Source organism: Dermacentor variabilis, chromosome 11, assembly GCF_050947875.1.
Source record: "Dermacentor variabilis isolate Ectoservices chromosome 11, ASM5094787v1, whole genome shotgun sequence".
Classification (NCBI taxonomy): Eukaryota; Metazoa; Arthropoda; class Arachnida; order Ixodida; family Ixodidae; genus Dermacentor; species Dermacentor variabilis.
The window spans coordinates 3,481,768-3,497,507 of record NC_134578.1 but is presented as its reverse complement, the minus strand read 5'-3'; the positions used below and the strand labels follow the sequence as shown (position 1 = coordinate 3,497,507).

At 45.8% G+C, this 15,740-nt stretch overlaps 1 pseudogene; it reads right to left on the bottom strand.

Annotated features, from left to right (window-relative positions):
* Positions 1-8,627: 8,627 nt before the first annotated feature.
* On the bottom strand, positions 8,628-8,800 carry LOC142565063 (U2 spliceosomal RNA; annotated as a pseudogene).
* Between the last annotated feature and the right edge of the window lie 6,940 nt (positions 8,801-15,740).

Below are 15,740 nucleotides of genomic sequence, written 5' to 3'. Positions count from 1 at the left end.
AACTCAGCCCATGCCGTGACGTCATCGCATGGTACTGACGTCGACATTGAGAAGATGGTTTCCTCTGACCTTACACCTGCTCAAGCTGAAGCTCTTTGCCGCGTCCTTCAAGGCTATCGCGACATTTTTGACCTTGACAATCGACCCTTAGATCAAACGTCCGTCGTGACCCATCGCATAAACACTGCGATGCCAACCCTATTCCCCGACGTCCATATCGTGTTTCTGCGTCCGAACGGGCTGTTATCCAACAGGAAGTCAAAAAGATGCTTGTAAAGGACATTATCGAGCCTTCCTGTAGTCCCTTGGCTTCTCCCGTCGTACTTGTCAAAAAGAAGGATGGAACGTGGCGTTTTTGTGTAGATTATCGCCACCTGAACAATAGCACAAAAAAGGACGTGTACCCTTTGCTACGTATTGATGACGCTCTAGACTGCCTGTACGGTGCCACCTATTTTTCTTCTATCGACTTACGGTCCGGTTACTGGCAGATATCCGTCGACGACATGGACCGAGGGAAGACTGCATTTGTTACCCCTGACGGCCTGTATCAGTTCAAGGTGATGCCTTTCGGTCTCTGTAACGCGCCCACCACCTTCTAAAGTATGATGAACTCTTTGCTTCAGGGGTTCAAGTGGCCCACCTGTTTGTGCTATCTGGACGACGTCATCATTTATTCGCCCACTTTTGACACGCATCTAGACCGTCTTTCAGCGATTCTTGACGTGTTCCGCCGCGCCGGTCTCCAGTTGAACTCGCGAAAATGTCATTTCGCTCGCCGCCAAATCATCGTCCTTGGACACCTCGTGGACACCCGAGGCGTGAGACCTGATCCGGACAAAATTCGCGCAGTTACGAACTTTCCTGTTCCGAAGTCTACCATGGACGTTCGTAGTTTCTTAGGGCTGTGCTCTTATTTCTGACGCTTTGTGAACGATTTTGCGACCATCGCACGTCCCCTTACCGACCTCTTGAAGAAAGACGCCCCATTTTCTTGGGGACCTGACCATGCCGCATCTTTTTCGCAGCTCACCACTCTCCTTACCACGCCTCCAATTTTGGCCCACTTTGACCGGTCAGCCTCAACGGAAGTTCGAACTGATGCCAGTGGTCACGGCATAGGGGAAGTGTTAGCACAACGCCAGCGTGGACATGATCGTGTTATAGCCTATGCCAGCCGACTTCTATCACCCACCGAGCGCACTTATTCAATCAGAGAACGCGAGTGCCTCGCTCTTGTGTGGGCTGTTGCGAAGTTTCGTCCATACTTGTACGGATGCCCCTTCTGTGTCATCACTGATCACCACGCGCTCTGCTGGCTATCCTCGCTTAAGGACCCCACGGGACGACTCGCTCGCTGGGCATTACGCCTGCAAGAATATACCTTATCCGTGGTATATAAGACGGGACGCTTGCACCAGCATGCCGATTGTTTGTCCCGCTACCAGTCGATGAACCGGCTGATGCCGACGCCATCGCTTGCGTTTTCTCTGTGTCTCAGTTGCTTGAAATCGGCAACGAGCAACGCCGCGATCCCTCATTACGAGCCCTCATCGACCATCTGGAGTCAACGCCTGGCGACGCCTCTCTCCGGATGTTTCTCCTTAAGGAGTGGACATTATACCGCCGCAATCTCGATCCACATGGCTTTGACCTTCTGCTCGTAATTCCGTCGCACCTACGTTCGACTGTCCTCCAACAACTTCACGACGCTCCCTTGGCTGGACACTTGGGCGTCTCGCGCTCATACGACCGTGTCCGACGTCGATTCTTTTGGCCGGGTCTCACCCGCTCCGTGCGGCGCTACGTTGCCGCTTGTGAGCCCTGTCAGCGCCGAAAGAAGCCCTCCACACCTCCAGCTGGATGTCTCCAGCCCATCGACATCCCACCGGAACCCTTTTTCCGTGTTGGTCTAGACCTGCTTGGACCGTTTGCTCTCTCGGGCTCCGGAAATAAATGGGTCGCCGTCGCTACTGATTATGCTACGCGGTACGCAATCACCAGAGCCCTTCCGACAAGTTGTGCTACTGACGTTGCTCACTTTCTGCTCTATGACATCATTTTAGTGCATGGTGCTCCGCGCCAATTACTCACTGACCGTGGCCACAGCTTTCTGTCGGCAGTCGTCGAGGGCATCCTCCGCTCCTGCTCGACAAAGCACAAGTTCAGCACGTCCTACCACCCACAGACCAACGGCCTCACGGAGCGCCTCACCCGGACCATCACCGACATGCTTTCGAAGTACGTTGCGACCGACCACCACGACTGGGAGTTTCACTTACCATATGTGACGTTCGCGTATATAATTCATCGCGTCACGACACCGCCGGCTATTCACCATTCTGCCTCCTATATGGCCGAGGACCCACGTTGCCCTTAGACACTTTGTTGCCCTCGGCTACACGTTCAGCCACTGAATACTCCCGCGACGCGATCGCACACGCCGACCACGCGCGCCAGCTCGCCCGCACCCGTCTTGAGGCCTCACAGGAGCATCAGAGACGCCTCTATGATTGCCACCATCGCGACGTGCACTTTACTTCGGTTTCTCTGGTGCTTATCTGGTCACCCATTCGACGTGTGGGTCTTTCTGAAAAGCTGCTGTCGCGCTACACTGGCCCATACCGTGTGGTGCGACAAGGGACCGATGTCACGTATGAAGTCGTCCCCGCCGACCCCTCAGCGTCATCGTCGGCTGCAAGTGACATCGTTCACGTGGCGAGACTAAAGCCATACCACACACCTTTCACCGCGGATGCGTAGATTAAGCACAGGGACGGTGCTTCTACTGCCGGGGATGATGCTACGAAACAGCCAGCACAGTGTTGCTGCACTGAAGAGGAGGAAGACGACGTGGACCCGCTTGATATAGCGTCGCCATTGTATCCTTCCGTTAGCTTCCTCTGAATAAATGTATGTAGCATTGGGCTACAGCTACACGTAGCAATATTTTGCAGCTTCATCAATGCGGAACGCTTACATTTAAATAATTGCTACGACGAGAGCATACGGTCAAGCGCAGCAGAAAAGAAAAAAAATATAGCACGCATAAAGGTTTTGAAAACAAGTATTCACGGGATTGCTAAAGAATAATTATGTATGGTGGACGACTTACATATACATTTTTTATATTGCAGTAATGTTTTAGTATTTATACTTATAGGAGCGGAAAATCGTGTAACAAATACAGCAGCCGTACAGAAGCTTTAAAGCTACAGAAGGTATGATGGTTTCTTGAATTATGCCTCATGTTTGTTGGGGTGAAATGCGTTCTTTTTTAATCCAAAAAGGGAATAGGGTGTAACATATTGAACATTGTGTTGTCACGCTGGCGCTTCGTCCTGGATATATGTAGCATTCCGCGGTGTTCGAAAGACATTTCAGACAGTGTCCTCGCCACATAATTTACATCGCTTTACATATTTTATCCTGTTTGCTGACACTTTTGGGCATTACTTTCAATGTCGCTTACCCCACTGACTCTTCTGAATCCTCACGAGCTGTGCAAAAAAAAAAAAGGTCGCTTCCTGTAGGCGCACTAAGTATTTCCTCAAAACACTTGCAGCGTTTTTTTTAGCGAAGATCCGCATGTTCAGAGTGGCATAAATGCCGGGCGCATTCTTTAAAAACCACACGCCCAAGGCCCACAGGTTCGCCTTGCGGCGTTCTCGTCTCTGCTGTTGTTGTGTGCTGGCGTGAAACAAAGAAAATGCAACAAATGTTTCAGCACCTTACTTCATTCAGTGCGTGCTGGTCTTTTGTTGTTTCCCCGAATGCACGCGTGTATGTGCCAATAATGTTTAAGGGGAAGCTTTAGCCCGGCGCCAATATTGTTTTCCGTGTCCACATGAGCGTGAAACGTATGCATGCTCTCGTTGACGACTTCTGAACAGGGTTAGATAAAAGTAGCTACATTTAAGAGAAATAGCTTCATTCTACCGACTGTGAAAGCGGAATCTTGTTTTAGGGCCTCAAGGTTTTTGTAAAGATTGCCGGAAACCGGAAATTTTAAAAATTTCCAAGCACAAAGTACCAAAACAGACATCGCACATTTATTAGTTGCATCTCTAAAAGCATCTAAAGGGGTTACAGCTCACGTTTAAATTCGTACAATGTTTATGAGGGTTTTGAAAAAGACACACTTACGGATATGAAGTATGTTAAAGAGTGCTGTATAATACATTAACTTTGCTCGCTTGATTAGGCTGATTGCCTGATTAGACTGAGTTTAGAGAATTGTAATAAATTTTTATTGCTGGCTTACAAAGTTGCAAGCTTGATACGTTAGTTTATTGAACTTTGGCGATGCAAAAAAAAAAGGTTTGCCTGGATATTTGTATTTCAAATTAAAGATCCCAAAGGGAAAATTGTCATCGATCCAAATGTAGCACGGAGCTACAAAGGAAACCATATGAGTTTCAGAAAGAAAGCTTGGCAGTGCAAGAAAATTCACCCTGGTCCGGGATTCACACCCGGAACCATCGCCTTTCAGCGAAGCAGGAAACTAGCAGACTGGAGCGCGAGGGTGAATTAATGGACAATTCGACGCAAAGGGATACGGAATCAAATCAGTTCTGCACAATCCTACAAGGTGGAGAAAGTGTCAGCAAATAAAAAAAATGTCAGCCATCTGAATGTAGCACGAAGCTAGAAAGGAAACCAATGGGTGTTTTTTTAAGAAAGAAAGCTTCGAAGGGATGGAAAAATTCCTTCTGCTACAAGATTCGAACAAATTAATAATTAGCCAATTTAAGGCTTATTTGCTACTGCCCGAACATTTGTTTTTTTAATGAGATGCAGCTAATCAAGTTCGGTGCAGCGGATGCTAAGAAAAGGAATTTCTCCGTCCCCACGCATTTATATGGCCTAGCGGTAATTAGGGGGCCTGACTGGCTGCTGCGTCACCGTTGCTTGCGTAAGTAACGGCCAGGGATCTGGATTCGCATCAGGTATAGCTGAGTTGGGGTGTCCATTCGGAATGAATGAATACACCACACGCATTCCGTTGTGGCCCACCGCGCAATCAGTGCCTTATGAGAGAGAAAGAGAGAGAGAGGGAAAGGGAGAGAGATATGCACGTCACTTAAATGCGTTCGTAGCGCACGGTGGACAACATCACGAAAATTGTACCCAACCCCCTCCCACGAACTCGACAAAGTGCTCAGGCACTAAAGCAGCGACCGCGCAAAGTCCTTGCGGTGGAGTGTGTTCAACCCGCGGCGCGCGACGGTTTTTTTTCCGAGCGATTAGTCCGTCTGTGAAAGATGCGCAGGTGACCGATGGCCCCGTCCTGCCGCGGCGGTCCTCGCTGTGCGCTCTAATGAATTCCCTCGGGGAATTCTGCTTAAAATGGAAACAGCGTCGAACAATGCCTGCTGGCCTCCTGGACGAATGCGCGAAATGCGTGTCTCGGGCCAGCTATACATTAACAACGCAACAGAATGCGTGCTGTTGTGAGTCACTAGAAAATTTTGCGGTGCGCTACACAAATGACAAGCGGCATCCATTATGCTCGCCTGCTCAGACAGGGGGCGTAGACACCAAATACCGTGATTCTTACCCCAGTGGCACTGTATTCGATATGGGCCGTTCGGGAATGCCTGACTGTTTTATTGCCTGGATGCTGTACTAGAAGTCTCCAGATAATAAATAATAATAATAATAATAATAATAATAATAATAATAATAATGAATAAAGGGAAAGTCAGACATCCACCCGTTCGTAGCAATTGGTTCCGTTCGTAGCATTGTAGCAATTGCTACGAACAGGTGGATGTCTGATTTTCCCTTTATTCATTACTTCTCTCCACCTTGCGGGTTTCCGCAGAACTACTACATCAAACTCTTGCCTTTGCTTCGTGTTGTCGACCAATTCGACTTCGCCCTGCCATCTGCTAGCTGCCTGGTTAGCTCAAATGGTAGAGCGGCTGCCCCGGATAGGCGGTGGTCCCGGGTTCGAGTCCCGGACCAGGACGAATTTTTCTTGAACTATGAGGCTTTTCTTTCGAGGAACCCGTATGGTTTTCCATTGTAGCAATTGCTACGATCGGGTGGATGTCTGATTTTCCCTTTATTCATTACTTCTCTCCACCTTGCGGGTTTCCGCAGAACTACTACGTCATAATAATAATAATCATAATATTTCTGTACAATGCACAATGCATTGCACAAGGAAACCAGGGAAAAAGCTGAGAAGCTTGACGAGGCCCTGGTCTCCTACACAATATGGGAATTGGCACCAGGGCACAGAAATGGCACAAAGATATACATCATTTAAATGCAAATAAACACGCACACGTATGTGCAATATATACAACACTGTATCCTAACGCACGGGAAAAAAGAAAGAAAGAGACAAGGGAGAATATATACATTGTTTAGTCATCTAGTAGTGACTGAGAAACAAATAAATTATAAAAAAACAGAATGAATACACATGAAATAACCAGGCAAAAGTGCGTGCTCTCGGGCTGTTGGATGAAACTAGGCACATATCATAATATAAAAACTGATGTACGCCATTAACATAAATAGCCACACAGGTTAAAGATTTTATTAACAAGAGCGCCTATGTCACTAGTTCGTTCAATTTATTTGGTTGGGAGCTTGAACGTTAGCATTTGTGTGCGACGTCTGTCTACGTTCCAGATTTACGGGTTACGTATCGTATAAGTGGGTGAATTCTTTTTCACGCCAGCTAAACTAATTATTGAACTTGATGTACTTATTGCACCTATTCTATACTAGCGACAACGCCTGTACATATGCAGGGAGTCCACACGAACACTGTTATTTTATTGTGAGCAAGGAATGGGATTTTACCGGTGATATTGATGAGCTCGTTTTCGCAGCAGAAGCAACTTCTTTATATTTTCTAGTGTCTCTGTCACCCATACGAGTGCAGCATAGTTTAAGGTAGAAGAAAAAGCGAATAATAGAGTGACATATTAACCTGACAAGGGAGAGTATAGCAGTGTCGGCGTAATAGCCCAGTGGTACGTGATAACCTCTCCATGACGAAGCTGACTTGTTTGTCCCAAGTAATAGTTTCAGAAAAATAAACGCCTAGTGTTTTGATATGCTCAATAATTTAGACTGTAGTGCTATTAACTTCAGGAAGTTTGAAAACCTTATTACGTGGATGGAAAATGACGGCTTTAGCCTTATAGGCATAGAGCATTAAATTATATTTTGAAGCCCATTAATTGATCGACTTCAGTGCCCCATTTTATTCATTTGCTAAAGTGTGCACTGCTGTGCCCAAAAAAGAAAAGACTGCAGACATCCGCATATATAATGTATTTTGCTGGTATATCAATGTTTACCACTTCATTGTTTTATTAAACAAGAAGAAATGGTCAAATAAAGTTTCTTTGCCTGAACTTATCAAACAAGATGCCTATAGTAGCTGAGAAGTGACCACATATATTAACATACCGAGTCCTATTATGCGAGTGCCAAGTCAACAATAATATTAGAGTCTTACCGTGATTACTGTAGTCACGTAATTTCTGTTTAAAATACTTTTGTAATATCGAGAAAAATACGTCAGGCAAATTTTTTTTCTTTGAAGTTTTCTATAATAAATTATTTTTCTGCTAGCAATGTTAACGCAATCAAAGTATGTTTCCGGAAACCTTATTGAGCAGGTGTAATGATGGTATAACGATCAGTAATTGAGGTGATGCGCTTTAAAGTTGCTTTTTCCTAATCCTTTTGAGAAGAATGGGAGCATAAATATCGGACGGTAATTTGAAAATTAATTCTGGTCATCCTTTTTATGTATGACAATGACTTTCGCGCACTGTATACGGCGGAGGAAACATCAGTTGAAAGTGATGCATTAAAAATATACATCAAAGAAGGGGAAATGATATCAACAACATATTTTGCGGCCATAATTTGGATTCCAAAAGCGTCGGAAGCATTGCTATTGCGTCATGACAAATGCCGTGATTACTTCGTTAGAGGAAACAGGCTCTAAACAATTGCATTATCATTAGTGGAAGGAAGGTGGTTTAAACATTCAACCTCTGAATTTTGAGACGTCATGGACAGAAAGGAGCCATTAAATGCCGTGGATACGTCCGTTCCCTGTAATGAAAATTGGTTGCGCGTAACTGTTATGGCTGGCATTGGAGACGATTTACAAAATATACAGTTGAATTCCTTCGACATGTCCTGTGAGCGTCTCTGCATTGACCTTGGTACATTGGAAGTAGTCTTTTGCAGTACGGAGAATTTCTGACTTGATTTCTGAACTGTTTGAAGCTTTTTAATACTTCCGGAGACGTGGTTGCTAGGGGGTACTTGTAGAGCTCATTTCGCTTTTTGACAAGGCCCAAGCGTTCGCCATTAATCGAAGACTTGCGAGCTGGGTTCGACGATTTGAACGTTATATAGGAAAACACTGGTAATAGATCTGTGTGAACTTTGGCATGAATTCATCATATGCTTCATTAAATTATCTGCACAGAAAACATAATTGCCGTCAACAGTGGCTATACTCTCTCTAAACTAGGTAATGTGCGCGAATTGATATTCCGATAACGTTATGAATGCTTAATGTGTTTTTACAGCGAACCTGTGTATGGCTAGTTTCCAGCGGATCAATGTCCCCAGACCAAAAACTGTGGGCCGTTCCCGAATATAGTGCAATACCGGGCCGACCCACGGCGGAGGTGAAACAGGCTGAAGCACTCCGCCAACCTGCAAAAGTAAGTTTAATATTTTGGGTACAAATACAACCCGTATCAGATATTAAGCTGGTAAGAACAGATACTAGGCTTTGACCAGCGTCGGCCACGTCTACGTTCACACCGCCATCTTTTTGTAGGCGTTCCAAGCGCATGCGTATCTCCTTTCCCTTCCTTCCGCTCTCCCGTGGTGGCGATCCCGTCGAAACGTTACGTGTGTCCAGTTTCCTCCGGCTACTCGGAGCAACGGTCCAGTCGTCCACGCGAATGCGTATAAATATCACGTTAAATGAGTACGTACCTATGTTCAATATTCCGTGTCACCTCTGTGTCGTATGCTAATCAGGTTCACTCGTCATCCACCTTCATAGAGTGGAACGGCTAATCATTTTTTTTACTTAGGAAGACCATTTAGAATACATAAGAGTATTGGTAACAATACTAATAATGACACTAATAGCGTCGTTAATGATTCCGGGTAACAGTTCATCGGTAACAAAATTTGTTATAAGAGTCTCTAAAAGTGTTTCGGAGCTAACACTCAGTCCAGAAGAGAAGAAGTTTGGGCGTGTTGGTGGGGTACATTCAGACTGGGATACATAGCGCAAAAAAATGACACAGGGACAAGCAGAACACAGGACGAGCGCTCGTCCTGTGTTCTGCTTGTCCCTGTGTCATTTTTTGCGCTATGTATCCCAGTCTGAACATAACACTCAGTCGTCTTGGGAATAATATCACATTAATGCAGAAACGAGCATTCATTATAGTTTCTACCTCTGTCATTATTGCATTTCCAGTGAGCAAATTGATCTTTAAATCACCACCTAAGGTAATGCAGGTAGGCTCCTGCATTCACCTTGTTCACGTTTTGCTCATCACCTAAGGTAATGTGATACTCATATTCATTCACGTATTCTAAAGGAGAGCTCAAGGAGGAAAGTAAGTTTGATACATCACTACATGGTGGGAGGTAGCAAATAAGAAACATTCATACGGAATACAAGAGACTACCTCATAATGGAAGTTTACGCGACAAAAATCAGTGAGCAATTCACATTTCATATCACTTGAAACCAACATTGACACGCCACCACCAGGTTCTTTTCACACGACCCTGGCAGAAAGAATTGCAACCACATATACGAAACGCATCTTTGTATCAGGTAAACCATGCCTCAGAGAATGGTAAAATGTCAATTTTAGTTCTCACTTGGTTAAAAAATACTCGAAGTGATCGTATTTGTTTATTCCAGACCAAGTTGAAGTGTACACAACAGTATACTGTGCGTTATTAGCAAGAATACTACTATCCAAATGTGCGTTATGTAATGCGTTGCGAAAAGCACGAGGAGGAAGAGAAAAAAAAAAGAAATTCACTAACTAGCGCATAATTTCTCAAGATCGCTCCGAGAATGAATTTCAACAGCTCACTCATTTTCCGTCCTTCGAACGAAGATCCTGTTGTTGGCATGCTACTGAAATCAATAGCTGTTTTCAGCTGCCCATTGACGCGTGTGTGGAAGTTCCCTGTTTCTCTTTGTCATGTTTTCACTCATTTTGACAGATGACTTGTTTGCTTTTCAATCTTTGAGCTTGGAGAGCCACGCATCGCGAAGGCATTGCCGGGAAAATCTCAGAATGATTCCGGGATCGCGGCCCGATCTCAAGTGCACTTTCTGAACTGCCTCAATATCGTTGAAGCACAATTCATTTAGTGTGACTGCTTTTGCCAGGTCATTGAGCTTTGTTATTAGATTTTCATTCTATGTTTTGGGGATGCCGTGAATTTCAATATTATATTGTCTGCTACGCCATTCAAGCTCGTCGGGTGTTTGCTTGAGACACTGTACGTCGTTGGCGACGCTAGCGTCTTCAAGCTGAGCAACGCTCTTCTTTAGGCAGCCAATTTGCCTACCTTGCTTCGAATGTGTGTCAAGAATTTTCTCATATTTGTTTTACAGCACTTCAATAGGACTTTTGATCTCGTCAACCTGAGAGGGCAAGCCAGCAAGGACATCAAGCCGCTTCGTTATTTCTGCAAGAAGTGTAAGTTCGAACGAAAGGGTAGGACGAAGGGTAGGACGGTAGGACGAAAGGGGAACACGTAACTGGCTTTGTTTTCTTACAGACGACAAGCATGGCATTGCCGTGTATATGCCCCGACTCGTCCGCACAGTCAAATATCAATTTGAACCAGCTGGAGGGGTCACCAAAACTATAAAGGCGCTCACATTCGCTGCACTGCACGAAGGTGCCGTTTGCCGGTAGGGGTTTGTTACAAGCCTCGCAGTTTTCTTCCATTGCAGGCACTGGGCTAGACAATGGGACATCACACACATACGCCCAGCAAGCAGGGGCAGTGGTAGTGGCGTTGACACAGCAACTACTATAGTATAATTGTAAAAAGCTAACCAACTAACCTGGAAAACGTGGAGCAGACAAGTAAGGGGCGCGTCCTCGCACCAACGCCGCTGCCGCCAAAATGCCCAGCTCACAGCGCGCATAAACCGAGGGCGATGCGATGACTTGCGTGAGCACAGTGACGTCTATCACGAGCATCTTGAAGCAACGGGCATCACTTTTCGGCTTCACTCTGAAAGTGCCAAGAACGTGCAGAAAAAGAAATCTCGTGGCTGGCTGCTGTTTAAAGGTTCGCTCTTGAACCAGTCAAACTGAACAACGAAGGCATCGGTAGAGCAGCAATTCACCATCCTAGGGCGATGCGAAGACCGCATGATTAGAGTGACGTATCTTAAGCAGCTTGAAGCAACGGGCATCACTTCTCGGCTTCACTCTGGAAAACGTGGAGCAGACAAGGGACGCGTCCTTGCAATACCGCTGCTGCTGCCTAAAGAAAGGAAAAGAAAGACGGTCATTGAATCTAAGCCACCCTAGGTTTGGAACTATTGAAACTTGAGCAAATTGGTCTGCATTTATGCTAGGGGATTCGTAAGCTGTGAAAATCGCAAGACAACTGTTGTACACTCTTGAAAATGTTTGCACCCTTTGGGTTGTATTTTGTCCCAGAACAATAACTGTCATCTGTCTTGACCGCATTTCCTTTCCATAATGCTGCGAGCCCGGTTCTTCCTAGTCAGGAACAGCCTGCGCGTTATCAGCGTGACACAGGATTTTCGACAGGAAAGTAGCGAGCGCCGAGTTTTCAAGAACGGAAACGCAAGCAAGGCAGATGACGATTATTGCTGTGGGACAATATAAGCCCCAAAGGGTGTAAACTTTTTAGGAGCGTAATGCACACATACAGGATTCCACGCAGAATCTTCTTTGGGAGTTCCGTAATGATGCGTAAACATTTCGTAGCAATGACGTAGTGTTTCGTATATTTGCGAGAGCGACCGCGAAAGAATCGTGAAACGGAGAAGCGCGGCTGCAACAGTGAACTGTTACCCGAGACGTGCACGAGACGACATAGAAGAGGCAAATAGAAGCAGTGTTCATTCGTGTTGCGTGTCGCTGTGATTCGCCCCTCCGCGGAGCGTCATTGAGTTGTTTCTGGCGTAATGTCTATTGACGCTGATACTCGGCATCTATGCCTTTCCGTTCTTCTTCAGTAAGCAGCTGCGGTCGTCTCGGCACCATTACCGTAAATGTGACAGCGCTGCGGAGACACGAACCGCGGCGGAAGGTGGTGCAACGTGAACTGATGAGGCAAGCACACTAGTGCAGGTGGCAGCGCTGTTAGGGTTGGCCTCTGGCACCACGTGTTGAAAGGAATTTCAACCGACCATCTCACCCTGCCTCGCCGAAATGAGGCGTGGACTTCGCCTGCTATTGTTGGCGTCCCGCTCCACGTGCAGAAAGAACTTTCTCTCACCCGACCTTCTTACATCAGGCCTCGTCGAAATGAAGCGTGATTTTCTAATTCGCCTTGACCGTTTCGAGTGTCTACCTGTCTGCCGGAAGCCCCACGGTGTACAGGCCTCTTTTGTGTGTGTATGTGTGTGTGTGGGTGCGCGAGTTTAGAGAGACGCTTTTCTCGAATTGGACCTAGAGGAGAACTTCCACGAACCCGCAACGCGCAGAAGAGGCGGACAGGCGTCTACAATTCCAGGAGGAGGGACGACCTCTTCCTTTCAGGCTCGGTATAACCAGAGCAGGAGGGGTCCTCTTTCTGTGCCGGTCACGTAGTGTCGACGGAAGCAAGATCTCGCCCACGATTGTAGAGAGCCTATTTAAGGAGCTCCGAAATGCACCTTTAATCCCTTCATGCTCTTCTCATTTTCTTTCATCTGCCTTTGAATAAACCGTGCAAGTTTCGCACTAGAAATTGTCTCGCCCTTGCTTGGTCGCCATGGTCTACCAGATGCCTGCAGCCCGCCGACAACGCCACGCTACCCACTAAGTAACGAAGGTCGAGCTTCGATAGACCGGCGCCGCTACTTCTCGGTAGCAGTACGATACGCTACCCTGGAGTACGCAACAGCGCCAGGTGCGCTGATGACATTGCGATCATTATAAGCTGTTATCGCTCCTCAGCGCCTTATCCATACGCGTGGAACCATTATGAACCGTGATCAGTCGTGCTCTGGCGGCGGCTACATCTTCCGCGGCGGCGCGGGCCTTATCTTGAAAGCAATGTGCGATCAACAACCCCCGGCACACTTCGGAAGCTTTGGATCGGGGTCAAGGTATTCTACTTTCCTATAAAAATACATGTATAACGCAGACATGCTTTCATTAGACAACCATGGGCCTGACGTGAATGAAATTTCATGCTTTTCAGAGAAAATTTAATTCTAGAAGCTGTATATAGCAGACGTTTTATTAGTTACCTGAAATCCTTTCAGGAATTGTCCAAAATAGTAACATTAAAAAAATATAGGCAGAAAGTTTACAAATCCTTAACTCTGCAGCAGAACGAGATATCGAAGTTCTGTAATACGCAAGTGTGAGAGCGTCAACGCCGGGCAAATATGGTACGCGAGTTCTCAGCGTATCTGAAATTTCTTTAGTGGGGTTCTGCAGAAGTCCCATTCACGAAATAGAGGTATCTTTCCTTGCCTTGCATAATACATCAATTTCGCCCGTTTTAGATGTCGTAATCGGCGCAGTTTACAAAATTGTGATATAATTTTATTGGTGTTGCAGAATTCTAAACTCTATGTCTGCTGAGCTGTTCTTATTTGCAATTTTCAAGTATATTTAAAAAAGAATTCATGGCATGAATCAAAAATACAACTTTTCAGATACAGTTACAAGATGTGAATTCATTTTAAATGCAACAAGCCTCTTGAAATTTATTGCAGCGGTGGCCGAGCAAAATTATTTCACCATTCCCAAATATCTCAGGGTTTGCCAGCAATGAGATGCATGTGAGTATTTATGATCATATCTGATCTATTTCTGCAGAAAATGTATTTCCTATACATCACTTTAGAAAGCCCGAAATAAATTTTTACAGTGAGATTAGCTTAGTAATCAAGAAAGATCTCTTTGGAATTCACATCAATATCAAAAGTCGCGCTTACGAGCCATCCTTCTTTTTTGCGTACATTCGTACTCACCTTTCTCAATGCTTATCACGTCGAGGCAAAACATATCGTATTAATTTAGGACGTCTTCAGCGCTTACCAAATATGGCATCAAACTGGCGTCATTTAGTGCATTTTAGACAAGTAGCGAATACCTGTAAGCCAACCTCATTTTTTCCCACTGCAAAAATTGGAGCAGGAACTATCACAGACAGTTTTTACAGCAACAGTAAATATTCAAACACTCGAGGCGCGCTCGCGCCGTCATCGTCGCGCCGTCCCGGTATCGACGGCGCATGTGCGGCCCGCGCGTGAAGGTTTGAAGGGCCTCCAGAGACGCGCAGTGCTGTTCGTCTGCGAAAACGACAAATCCAGGTATGCACACCAGCGTTCTTGCTGACCAGCTGCTGCGTGCATAGCGCAACGTGGCGTACGCACCAGCCTTAGCGGAACGTTAAAGCCAACTTATCCGATCCTTTCATCCGGGCACTGACCAACACCGGTCGGTCTCACCGTGAGGGCGGCGATGCCTGCAACAGCGCTGCCGTCGTTGCAGTCACCGCGTTGTGGAGTCCCGGCTGCTGCGCAACGCCATATGTCTGGCGCCTTCCTCTCCGCCATATAGTTTCGCGTGCTGCACCGCACCGCAAAAGCCCTCTCGTGCGCTACAACACAGTGTGAGAAGCTCAAGGCTTCGACTTCGGGCCAAACTGCCAATTTTTACGCTCACGCGACATGTAAGTGAGAGAAGCTATTAACAATAATTATTTCCCAGATGTTAACCACATCCTATTTTCAGAGCGCACCAAACTTCTTCTGCTTATGTCAAGGTCTGCGCATGGTAAACCTACATTTTAATTTTAGGGAACACGACTTCGTAATACATTCAATTCATGTGAAATGAACGCACAAGACCGAATATTGTCATATTATAAAATACCTTATTAAATAAAGTCAGGGTTTATTTTTTTACCTTGTTTAGATGCATTTCTATGTAAATTTGTACTTGCGCTATCCTTTAGTTAGTTATTATAAGTCGGAGAAGCTGTGGTTCACTGTGTTTACTATTAGCTTCTCTGCTCCATCGTGTCTTACTTTTATGTATTTTTCAAGCTTATTTCTCGGTATTTCCACTAATTTTCTTTTTGTAACACTCACCGTTTGTGTTGTGCCAGCAGGTCCTACCGACAGCTCATTACGTTCGGCGCCTCCTTCTGTAATGCACTTTTGTTTTTTTCCAGAATGAATAGCGCACCGCGATCTGAAATGAACTTGTCCTGCAGCTTCAACTTCTGTCTGCACTGTTCCTTCTTTCTACCACTCTCCATCTATCTAGGATCTTATTATTTATAATCCCCTTTGGAAAGCGGGGGCCGTAGCTTATTTGCGTTACGGGGAAGCCTGAAAGCTGTCGCGTTAAGTTTACGTGCTTCTAGATTGAATATAGAGAATTCTACATGGGCTTGCCTAGCTACCGCATTCTACTCTGTACGGTGCTGTTTTCAGAACTTTTCTGAAGTTCAGCAGAGTGTACCGAAGAAAAACAGAGACA